The sequence below is a fragment of the Triturus cristatus genome, chromosome 3_2 (assembly GCF_964204655.1).
Source record: "Triturus cristatus chromosome 3_2, aTriCri1.1, whole genome shotgun sequence".
NCBI lineage: Eukaryota > Metazoa > Chordata > Amphibia > Caudata > Salamandridae > Triturus > Triturus cristatus.
This window is the reverse complement of record NC_140584.1, coordinates 71,417,221-71,429,718: the sequence shown is the minus strand read 5'-3', so window position 1 is coordinate 71,429,718 and position 12,498 is coordinate 71,417,221. Positions and strand designations below refer to the sequence as shown.

The window sequence follows — 12,498 nt, the reverse complement described above, 5'->3', positions numbered from 1 at the left end:
GAGTGCACTATGACATGTGAGGTATGGTATTAGGGCTCACCGGGTATCCCAACTTCAGTGTCTCCCAAGAAGTGTCTTTATGCCGACAGCCCTTGCTGGGGGTACAGCCCTGCGCCTCCAGAGCCGCACTGCTGGGTTCTGGTTAGTGGGTAGTGTCGAGGACCTGTGTCAAGGGTGTGTCAGACCCGAGGCTGCTGCAAGCGTGGGACAAGCTTCAGTGTGCCCACCGATCACCCTGCACCCTTACAGTCTCCATGTTAGGGTCAGGCAAGGACAGTCTCTGGGTATGGCCATCACGTGGGTGTTGCAGGGAGCTGGGGGGCATCCACGCTATCAGCGCCAGCAGGAATGGGGTTGGTCCCCGCCTCTCACATGCCGTCATGTCCTTGGAGATCTCACGGGGATCCTTTCTCTGTGCTCTGGCTCTTTCCTCCTCGAGGGCGCCATTTTGGGGTCAGGCGGACCCGGCTCGACAAGGCCCCATGCGACATGCTGGGGCGGACGGCCCCAGCGATCCGGTTCCCGGAAGCCGAACACCGGCGAAGACGGAGAGCGGCCCGGCCGCCACTCCGGATGTGTGCCCTGGGTTCCTGCCGCTTAGGTATGGTCCTGCCGTCCCTGGCCCCAGATTACCGCTGAACATCCCCCTCTGCAGCCTGTCATGGAGGTGACGGCCGGCGGGAGGTGCTCCTGTGCGAGGGCGCACCGTCTTGCCCCGCCGCTGTCGGGGCCAACCACCGAGTGCTCCCTCTCGCCGGTGCCACACTGGACGGCGGCCTGGCTCAGCCGCGCCGTAGTCAAGGGTAGGTGTAGATGGGCGCCATCTTGTCGTCAGGTCCCGGGGCAAGCCAACTCAAAAAATCACCGCAGGTTCCGTATTTTTCAGGAATCCGCGGATGTCATCAAGCGCAGCTCCTGTTCCGACACCCGTGGATATGGCTGGAGGCCAGATTCGACGATGTGATACATCCTGCTCGTCTGCCCGACCGCGGAGCCACAGCAGAGCGCGTCCGCCATCGTAGCCTGCTTGGCCACGCCCCCCATCGGGATGTCGTCTATTGTGTCAATAACTGACCTTGATGTTTGTGTGTGGTAAGGGGTAGGACATTAATCTTTTAAAGACGAGAACCCTCACTCGCCCAAAGGTGACATGCTTCATCATTGGGTTCCCTTTTGCACACTGTGACCGCAAGGTTCGCAGTGTGGGCTACAACTCTCCCAAAGAGAAGAGGAGCGTGAGGTTTTTGTTTGTGAATCATCCAATTGAAGTAGGTAGTGAGGGGCAGAGTGTAATTAAAGTGAAAAAAGTGTATTAAAACTAACTACCGAAAGATCACATTTATTTTAATAGGTGTCTCCGGTGGTTAGGACTAAAAAGCTAAGTAAATAGGGATATGGATTTTCCCTATTAGTGTTAGGTCAACATGTTTCTGCCTGAGGTGACCTGTTGGTTCAATGGCATTCATCAGGACCCACTTCTTGTCACTCTGCTATTTAAGGTGAAAATAATATGGAATTTAAATAGAAAAATACCATACTTAATTTTGATGGCATCATCTGAGTGGTACCAGCTTCAGTATGGTCCACAATCTGCAAGAAGTATACAACTTAATTAAACTTCATAAAACTTATTCCAAAAATCCATGTACATATACACCATCGTGTCCTACACCCCACAACACACGTGAAAATTCAAAAGTAAATATGCATGCTTATGAAGCATCTCACCACCAGGATACTATTAATGTACCACCACCTTCCTGAGGTCCTTTACTGATAGATCTCCAAAATCTGAAGGTGTAGAATTGTAAACAGGAATACTGTTATAACATGGAGATTAAAATAAATTAAAATAAAGTTCACAGGACTTAACTCTTCAACAACGTATTCCAAATAATATCCCTTTTATTGAAACTACGTGTTCTCATGTCACAATACATGTCTGTAGCTGGACTTCCAATCACTACCTATATCGCTAGCAAAGCCAACATTCTGTTATCTCTTTTGTCACTTTGGTTGTCAAACGTGATCCCCAGAATCATGAGTACTTCTCCTCAATAGAGGTCGTATTTGAAAAATCTTTCGTAAAGACTGTGCTCTTATTGTTGCCCACTATCAGCTAATGCATTTTAAACAAAAGTGCAGAGAAACTGACTCTCTACACAGGCCAAATCAAAAACCAAATGAAAATTAAAGTAAAAACGACTTAAACGACAAGCAGTTACATCAATCGTCAATCAATCGTCAAAGTCACAGGGCAATGGCAAAAGTAAAGCTCATCATCACAAACACATTTCAAATCGGCATCTTTGCCAAACTCAATATATTGGGTCCCTCTCCTACCTTATTTTGCTGGATATCTTTCCATTTCAGTACGGGCCGAATGGTGAACTGCATCCTCACGCTACCGGTATTATATGTTCTTTAGGAAAGTACGTTTGCACTTTTTCTTTGCTAATTCAGATAAGAATGAATCACAGCCCAGAATGTGAACACTGGCCTGAGCAATAAATCTTCATTGCTACCATCTATACAACAGATACCATCAGAAGTTGCAACTTTTGAAAAGGCTGTTCTGAAAGACTATGAGACCACTGCAAATCAAGCGAAAAGGTTGTTTTGTAAAATCTCTAAAGAAGAAAAACAATGTATCATGGCATTGGGAAATGACATTAATGTGACTATCAAACCTGCAGATAAAGGGGGAGCAACGATCCTTATGGACACAGAGGAATATTGCAAAGAATGCTTGAGACAATTTAACAACAACAGATTTTATACCCGGATTGTGCAGGACTCTATGATATGACTACAACATCAGATTAGGAATCTAGTCGAAGAAGGGAGCCACCACGGATGGTTTACCAAAGGAGAAGCGGACTTCTTGGTTCAGAAACATCCTAGAACACCTGCCTTCTATATTTTACCAAAAATACATAAAGAACAGAGGACCCCTCCGGGTAGACCGATAGTACCCGGCCTTGGCTCTGTTTTAAAGCCATTGTCTCAATTTGTTGATCCTTTTCTGCGCCCTATAGTGGTAGTAATGCCTTCATATCTGCAGGATACAAAACACGTTCTTAAAGTGTTGGAAAATGTACCATTTGATCCTCAAAATAATATCATGGTAACATACGATGTAGAATTGTTATATACCAACATTCCACAAGACGATACTTTGGAGACGATACCACTACTTTTGGATGGCAGTCATCGAGAAGATCAAACACCCACGGACTTTGTCTTACGGTGTGCCAGACTGGCAATAAAAGAAAATTTTTCAGCTTTGAAGGAAGCCTTTACTGGCAAACAACGGGCACATCAATGGGCAGTACTTGTGTCACGATCATCCAAAACCCCACTTATGCTATGCCCTCTACGCAGCCTTGATATCTTTTCAGAAATACCCAGAAATCCATTTCCTTAGTTGTCATTTCCATTTCTGTCATTTGTATATACATTCCCTGTCCTAAATCCTTTAGTCAGCAGGGTATTATTTTTGAACATTATTGAAAGGACCATGTTGTAACGTTTGGCATTCTGTATTTACATAAGGCCTTTTATAGCAACGCTCCAAACTGCCAGATACAAAAAGGTAACGTGAGGTTTATCTTTGCTGTAGCTAAAAACTTTTTCAGCACGTTGCAAACTGTCATAAATACATATGATGATGGCTACAGCACGTTGCAAACTGTCATAATTCAAATACACATGCTAATGCGAGGAAGGAAACAGCTCACGCTTTTTTGCGTAATTCAAACACGTGAAAAGGCAACCTATTGTCACACGCAGCAAAGGCGAGCGGTGAAAAGCTATTTAAACCACTCGCGCGTGCTGTTGAATGCTTGGTCTCGTCTCTAGGAAGCTCTTATCTGCCATCCCATCATCGCGTCCAGAAACCCATTGTGTCTTCGGATTTCCTGCATCCTGGGCTCCCTTCAGTCCCCTGACGACAGCTGCTCCTCTGAGTTCTCCTCTGATTTCCGGGGCGACACTCATCACTTCCGATTCCGGATCATCGATCAAGAAACCTGCAATAGAAATAAACAAAAGATAAGTGACTCTAAAATGATGACAGAAAAACACCTGTGAGTGCTTAATTTTCTTCAATGAATAAAAGGCAACAAGGGCTCTTGCTTGCAAACTAAAGGAACAAGAACTTAACATTTCAAGTGACTTGAGCACACATTTACGAACTTATAAATAGAACTTTTATAGAAAAGACAATTTATTTGTGAACAATTGAGACTCTCGGTGGTAAGAAGAATTACCACCCAACAAAGGTAACCACTAAGCTTAAAGTACAATAGTGTTCTACAAGACAAAACTAGGCAGACAATAAGCATTGGTTAATGTAAATGTTGTATCTTGTTTTTCAGGACAAGAGAATTGACACATTAGTCAAGGCGAACGTTTCGAAATATAAAGAGGCACCACAAAGAGTGTTTAGGTAAACATAGATCTGTGAATGACAAATGATATAGGGTTTGCAAAAGATATAGTTTATTCTTGTTTTAACATATTTTTGTATGATTCATTGTTTAGATAAGTCTGCAAGAAGTCAGTTCGAAGAGTACTTATCATTACGCTGTGCAGAGAAATCGCGATATAGCAACTGGGCTTCCGAATACCAGGATCCTGATCCTTTCCCCTTGGGAGCTTTCTTGGCATCAGAGTATATAAATATTTCTGCTGCCTGGGAAGTTCCTGGGAGGAATGGGATTCGTTCATCATTACAAGAAGAGCAAGGAGATCAGGTGAGTGGCAAGTCTGACAGAAGACCAAGCCACATACAAAAGCTCTTCCTAACGATCAATGAACATGGATCTACCTGATTCGGTTTCCAAATTTACTGAAATAATAAAAAATCTCCAGTTAGAGATGCAGCAGTTAAAACAGGAAAATCATTTTCTCAAGGAAGAATTGTTAAAAAGTAAAACTGAATTTATGCAATGGAGAGATCCATGAATTTCAGAAAAACGCCCTAATTTGACCCCGCCTAAGATTGGCCCTACTACCTTTTCCCCACTAAATTCAGGGGCTCAACCGGCTGATTCAAATGTACAAGTTACAGTGATCACTCCTACCCCGGTCCCACTTGCTAATCCTGAAGGTTTCTCATGGGACAGTTCTCGTTTTGCAGCCTTTTTGAGTCAATGCTAGCTGCATTTCCTTTGTAAACCCCAGATTTTCAATACAGACTCTACCAAAACAGCCTTTATTATTTCCTATTTAGGAGGCGTAGCTGCAGATTGGGCTATTCCTTTAGTGGATAATAACGACCCCCTTTTACAGAATTTTAATGCTTTTAAAGACGCAATGACCCGACTCTTTGCTCGTCATGTTTTTGTGCAATCTAGTGCCAATTAACTACTTAACCTTTGTCATGGAACTAAAGATTTACTTTCCTATATTACAACCTTTAACCGTCTTCTCTCCGAGACTCATTGGCTGGAAGAGAAGCGTACTTCATTGTTTTACAGAGGACTTAGGGAAGACTTAAAAGACTCCCTGGCTCACATAGTCGATTTACCAGACAACTATGGGCAATTTGTTGATCTAGTTGTAAAATTGGATTATCGCCTAATGGAAAGGAAAGGTGAAAAACCTAAGCCAGGCTTTAGACCTGTACTGTTTAAATCAGAGAAAAAAGACAAGGGACCCAAAACAATAGAACCAGAACCCATGCAAATAGGTGGCGTCAGAGGACCACTCTCCTCTGAAGAAAAAGAACGACGTAGAAAAGAAAGATTGTGTTTATATTGTGGCAAGGGAGGGCATTTTGCCAAAGAATGCACGGTTAAACCTAAGAAAAAGGTGGCCTTAACTGAGCAATCTGATTAGGAAAACTAAGTTTCTCAAAGAACGCAGAGGTCGTTTCTTTGAGGAACTCAATTAGTAAGAGCTCAAAACGTATCCCTAATATTAACAAAGGCATAGCTAGACATATGACGATTTTAATGACAGTAATAGTGACAGTTCAACAATGACATGTTCTACCCATTTTAATTGACTCAGGAGCAACTGGAAATTTCTTTGATATAAACCTAGCTTGAAAATTGGGTATTTCTCATATTGCAAAAGAAGAGCCAGAACCGGTAAGAGCGGTAGATGGTTCTGTCTTGTCCTCAGATTTAATTCGATTCCATATCATACCTTTGACAATAGTAAGTAAAAATGGCCATACGGAGCAAATAATATTTGACCTAATAGATACTCCTGCTTTCGGAATTATTCTGGGTATACCTTGGTTAGAAAAGCACAATCCTAGAATAGACTGGGTGCAAAGAACTGTAAGCCTGGATTCCATTTTCTGTAGAACTCATTGTTATCTGGAGGCTAAGATCCTATATATCCTTTACATTGTGCTGCTACACACAACACAGAGAATACCTTACCCAATGAATATAAAAGTTTTGCTGATGTCTTTGACCCAGTACAAGCCTCTCAACTCCCCACCCACAGGATCTACGATTGCAGGATTGATTTAATACCTGGGGTTCCATTACCCTGCAGTCGTATTTACGCCCTAACTGAACCAGAGAATCAGTATTTAAAAGGTTACCTTGACGATCTTCTTGAAAATGGGTTTATTCGACATTCAACCTCTCCAGTCTCGTCTCCACTTTTTTTTGTGGCTAAAAAATCTGGAGATCTGAGAGCATGTATAGACTATCGCGCTGTAAACAAAGCCACCATAAAAAATCGTTACCCTCTGCCATTAATCTCTGTCTTATTAGATCAGGTGAAAGGGTCAACCATTTATACCAAACTGGACCTCCGTGGTGCATATCATTTGATACGTATGCGTGAGGATGACGAGTGGAAAACCACTTTTCGTACCGAGTTTGGTTTATATGAATGTACTGTAATACCCTTTGGGCTATGTAATGCTCCGGCGGCATTCCTGTATTTCATTAATGAAGTGTTTCATGATCTTTTGGACATCTTTGTTATTGTCTATATAGACAATATACTAATATTTTCAAAGAATGAGGAAGAACATGTGATACATGTCCGAACAGTTCTTCAGAGATCAAGAGAACACTCTATTTGCTAAACTTGAAAAGCGAGTGTTTCATGCTCGTTCAGTAGAATTTTTAGGATACATCTTATCACCTGAAGGAATTGAAATGGATAAAACCAAGGTAGAGGCTGTAACCACATTGGCCAACTCCAACTTCAGTGAAAGACGTTCAAAAGGTGTTGGTATTTGCTAATTTTTACTGACGTTTTATAGCAAACTTCTCCAGAATTGTAACTCCAATCACGCAACTATTAAAAAAGGGACAAACCTTTTGCTGGAATGACGAAGCAGATAAGGCATTCATGGAATTAAAAAGACCCTTCCTTTCAGCTCCAGTACTTGCACATCCTGATCAACCATTCTTTGCGGAGGCGGATGCCTCTCAAACGGCTGTAGGTGGGGTCTTAATGCAAAAAGATCCAAAAACAGGATACCTTCATCCTTTGGCTTACTTTTCACGTAAATTGCTATCAGCTGAACAAAATTATACCATAGCTGAACGGGAATTGTTAGCTATTAAAGATGTTTTTACTGAATGGAGACATCACCTGTTGGGGGCCAAACATACTATAACAATCTATAATGATCACAAGAACCTCCAATTCTTTACTTCCATTAAGGCCTTTACACCTAGACAAATGCGATGGTTGCATTTCTTTAGCGAATTCGATTTTTTAATTACATATAGACCTGGGAAAAAACAATTGTTATCAGATACTCTCTCTCGATTACATGAACATGGGTCACAAAATCTAAGGACATCTGCTCAAAATATCATATCTGAAGATAGGATAGTTGCAATCACTCAATCTGATTCCGATTCTTTTCTAACTAAGGTAAAAACTGACTCTCGGTCAATCAACACATGGTTACAGAAAAAAAACAACTCCATCTCTGATGGACTTTTTTTTTATAAAAAAAGACTCTTTATTCCATCCGAGAAACAAAGATTGCAGATCATAACTTGGAATCACGACTCCAGCTTGTCTGGTCATCCTGGTGTACAAAAGACTGTAGAGTTATGTTCTCGAACCTTTTGGTGGAATGCAATGAGAAAAGATATCCAAGACTATGTCAAAAAATGTCCCATTTGTGCTCGTAATAAATCTCAACATATAGCCCCTGCTGTTTTTTTACAACCACTACTGGTTCCACCAGTCCCATTGCATACTATTTGTCTTGACTTTATTACTGATTTACCAAAGTCAAATGGTTATACTACTATTCTCGTTGTTGTAGATTTATTATCTAAAATGGGTCATTTTATCCCTCTACCAAAACTGCCTACGGTAGTTGAGTTCTGTGATATATTTAATCAGCATATTGTCAAATTACATGGACTTCCGAGTAGGATTATCTCAGATAGGGGCCCGCAATTCATTCCCAAATTCTGGAAAAATCTCTGTAAACAAATGAAAATCGAGGTGGCGTTATCATCTGCATTTCATCCACAAACGGATGGTCAAACTGAGAAAGTTAACCAGTACATTGAGCAATCTTTACGATGCCTTTTAGCCACCCAAACCTCCCAATGGGATGAAGCTCTACCACAGAATTTGCATATAATTACAGTATACATAAAGCTTTGGGATGTTCACCTTTTTACTTTATGACTGGATATCATACTCGATATATTCCAATACAATTTATGTCTCATCAGGATATAATGCCAGCGGTATCTGAGAAAATCAAACAGTTACAAAGTTTTCAAGAGAAAGCTAGGGATTTCCTGTCCAAAAATAAACTTACAACTAAAGCACAGGCAGATAAGCAGAGGACCCCAGAACCACTGCATAAAATTGGATGGGCCCAGAAAATCACAACCTCGTTTCATAGGTCCCTTTCCCATTCAAAAGGTTCTAAACCCTGTTTCAGTTCGATTATCACTGCCAAATAATTATACTATTCACCCAATTTTTCATGTCTCTTTGCTTAAACCTCATCATCCAGGAACCAGAAAAGATGACCCTCCTCCTCCGATTATTGTAGATAATCATCTAGAATATGAGGTGAACTGAATCCTAGATGCTAAAAGAATTAACAAAAAATTATATTATTTGATTGAAAAGGTTATGATGCTGCTAAAAGATCTTGAAAGCCGGCATCTAATGTTAATGCCCCAAGATTGTGTAGACTCTTCCACGCTTGATACCACACTAAACCAAGACCTATTGGGTAGGCTTTGCGGGGGAGAACTGTCACGATCATCCAAAACCCCACTCATGCTATGCCCTCTACGCAGCCTTGATATCTTTTCAGCAATATCCAGAAATCCATTTCCTTAGTTGGCACTTCCATCTCTGTCATTTGTATATACATTCCCTTTCCTAAATCCTTTAGTCAGCAGGGTATTATTTTTTAACATATTCTATGTGTATTATTGAAAGGACCATGTTGTAAGGTTTGGCATTCTGTATTTACACAAGATCTTTTATAGCAAAGCTCCAAACTGCCAGATACAAAAAGGTAATGTGAGGTTTATCTTTGCTGTAGCTAAATACGTTTTCAGCATGTTGCAAACTGTCATAAATACATATGCTGATGGCTACAGCACGTTGCAAACTGCCATAATTTAAATACACATGCTAATGTGCTCTGCAATGCGAGGAAAGAAACCGTTCACGCTGTTTTGCATAATTCAAACACGTGAAAGGCAACGCATTGTCACACGCGGCATACGTGAGCGGTGAAAAGCTATTTAAACCGCTTGCGTGTGCTGTTGAATGCTTGGTCTCGTCTCTAGAAAGCTCTTACCTGCTCTCCCGTCATCGCGTCCAGAAACCCATCACGTCTTCGGATTTCCTGCGTCCTGTGCTCCCTTCAGTCCCCTGACGGCAGCTGCTCCTCTGAGCTCTCCTCTGATTTCCGGGGCGACACTCATCACTTCCGATTCCAGATCATCGATCAAGAAACCTGCAATAGAACTAAACAAAAGATAAGTGACTCTAAAATGATGACAGAAAAACACCTGTGAGTGCTTAATTTTCTTCAATGAATAAAAGGCAACAAGGGCTCTTGCTTGCAAACTAAAGGAACAAGAACTTAACATTTCAAGTGACGAGCACGAATTTACGAACTTATAAATAGAACTCTTATTGAAAAGGCAATTTATATTGTGAACAATTGAGACTCTCGGTGGTAAGAAGCATTACCACCCAACAAAGGTAACCACTTAAGCTGAAAGTACAATAGTGTTCTACAACACAAAACTAGGCAGACAATAAGCATTGGTTAATGTAATTGTTGTATCTTGTTTTTCAGGACAAGAGAATTGACACATTAGTCAAAGCGAACGTTTCTCAATATAGAGGCACCACAAAGAGTGTTTAGGTAAACATAGATCTGTGAATGACAAATTATATAGGGTTTGCAAAAGATATAGTTTATTCTTGTTTTAACATATTTTTGCATGATTCATTGTTTAAATAAGTCTGCAAGCAGTCATTTCGAAGACTACTTATCATTACGCTGGGCAGAGAAATCGCGATATAACAACTGGGCTTCCGAATACCAGGATCCCGATATCTCTCTTGTCTTTTGTTTCCCATCCCCCTTTCCCCTTGGGAGCTTTCTTGGCATCAGAGTATATAATTATTTCTGCTGCCTGGGAAGTTCCTGGGAGGATTGGGATTTGTTCATCGTTACAAGAAGAGCAAGGAGATCAGGTGAGTGGCAAGTCTGACAACTTGTGCCCCTAGTATGACCAACTTTCATATGCATGGCTTTGAAACAAAATATATATACAAGATCATGAATCCTTTCCAGGACAAATTAAAGATTTGGAGACGCTATGTAGATGACAGTCTGGTGACCAGATGTCTCTAGATGACTTTTCCACATGGTTAAATGCATGTGACAGAAATTTGAGATTTACTAGAGAAGCAAGCACCCAGAGTGTGTCCTTTTTGGACCTTCTACTATATCCAAAGGAAGGAATGATCTATACAGAACTTTTTCAAAAACCCATGGCAAGGAATTCGTTGCTCAACTATCAAAGCTTTCACCCACGTTCCCTACTGACCAATCTGCCTGTAGGACAGTTTTTAAGGTTACTTAGGAATTGTACGGAATTAGTCAAGTACAAGAAACATGCTAATAACCTTAGTGAAGAACTGGCTGTAAGACAATAGCCGCAACAACTTATACAGACAGTGGCAAAAAGAGCACAAAATAACAATAGGGCAGCCTTATTAGAATCATATGAGAAACCCACAAGTGATAGGATGGTCGGTGTAACCAATTTTAGCAATCTAACAGACAACATCAAAAAAGCCATTAACAAAAATTGGCATATTCTAAACACCGGGAAATTGGCTCTGGAAAAACCACTGTTTGCATTAAGACGTAGTAGCAATTTATGTGATTTGTTGGTCCACACAAGACCCAGGAATAGACAGCCCCTATTGAAACAACCCACACTCTGGGGCAGTTCTCCAGTCACTGGACATTTTCCGTATGGTACCTGTTCTGTGTGTCCTTTCACTCAACATACGACGCAGTTCGATATGACATTAGAGACACCTTGGTTACTTAATAACCATACTAACTGCAATCCGAGTGGAGTAATCTATATGATAACATGTCCCTGTTCACTTCAGTACATTGGCATGACCACTCGGAAAGTTAAACACAGGATAGTTGAACACCGAAGTACATTTAGGTACAAAAAATCCAACACACGTATGACCAGACATTACTTGGAAATGGCCCATTCAGAAGACGATCTGATGTGGTTCATTATTGACAAACCCAAATATGATATCAATATGGGCCCCTTAGAAAAAATCCTCTTCCGACGTGAGCAGAGGTGGGTGTTCTGGACTAGGAGTCATATCACCGGGCTCAATGAGGATATACCCTGGTGCTCCCTCTGAATACAACTTCCAGTGACTATGAAGCATTTGATTTTTCATGAATTAATAGCTTGGTGATTGAAATTGACTATAAATAATAATCGTGCAAACATCCTGTGCTCGAGATGATTGTAGCACGTATATTAAGCACATAGTCTCTAACCTCTACCAACTATATAAAGGACTAGAGAGATAGCAGGACAATATGTCGATGTAGTCTACAAGCAATAAAACAGTGGGTAGTGTTATTCGTTTACTGACATATTACATATTTGACTGTTTTTAATTAACAATTGGGTCTGTAACTTTACAGCCCAGGATTAGCATGAATACATTTAATTGGCTTTATTTATTTTCTTATAATTATAAAGCAAATATTGATCTAAACACAGAAGGACCTTATTTCTCTGTACAGATTAGGAAAATGAGGTATAAATATTGAATGGAAGCATTGCCTCATAAACTAGGGTATATACTACTGCACTCCTGAGATAATATTTCTTTTGATCAGCAGGGAGAAGTGAGGTCACGACTTCAAGTGCACAGAACGTGCTCAGAAACAGTCGAAAATACCAATACTACATTTCCCAAGATTCCCGGGACTAGGAAGTGTAAACA

The 12,498-nt window shown here is 41.0% G+C and overlaps 1 protein-coding gene across 1 annotated transcript in view; it reads right to left on the bottom strand.

Annotated features, from left to right (window-relative positions):
- Nucleotides 1-12,498, bottom strand: part of SCN3B (sodium voltage-gated channel beta subunit 3) — a 941,302-nt gene that overhangs the window by 349,418 nt on the left and 579,386 nt on the right. The window contains exons 6-7 of the mRNA XM_085647252.1: nt 9,782-9,951; nt 3,741-4,031 (exon numbers count right to left, since the gene is read on the bottom strand). The gene's annotated coding sequence lies outside the window, so the exon portion shown is untranslated. The remainder of the gene's footprint in view (nt 1-3,740; nt 4,032-9,781; nt 9,952-12,498) is intronic.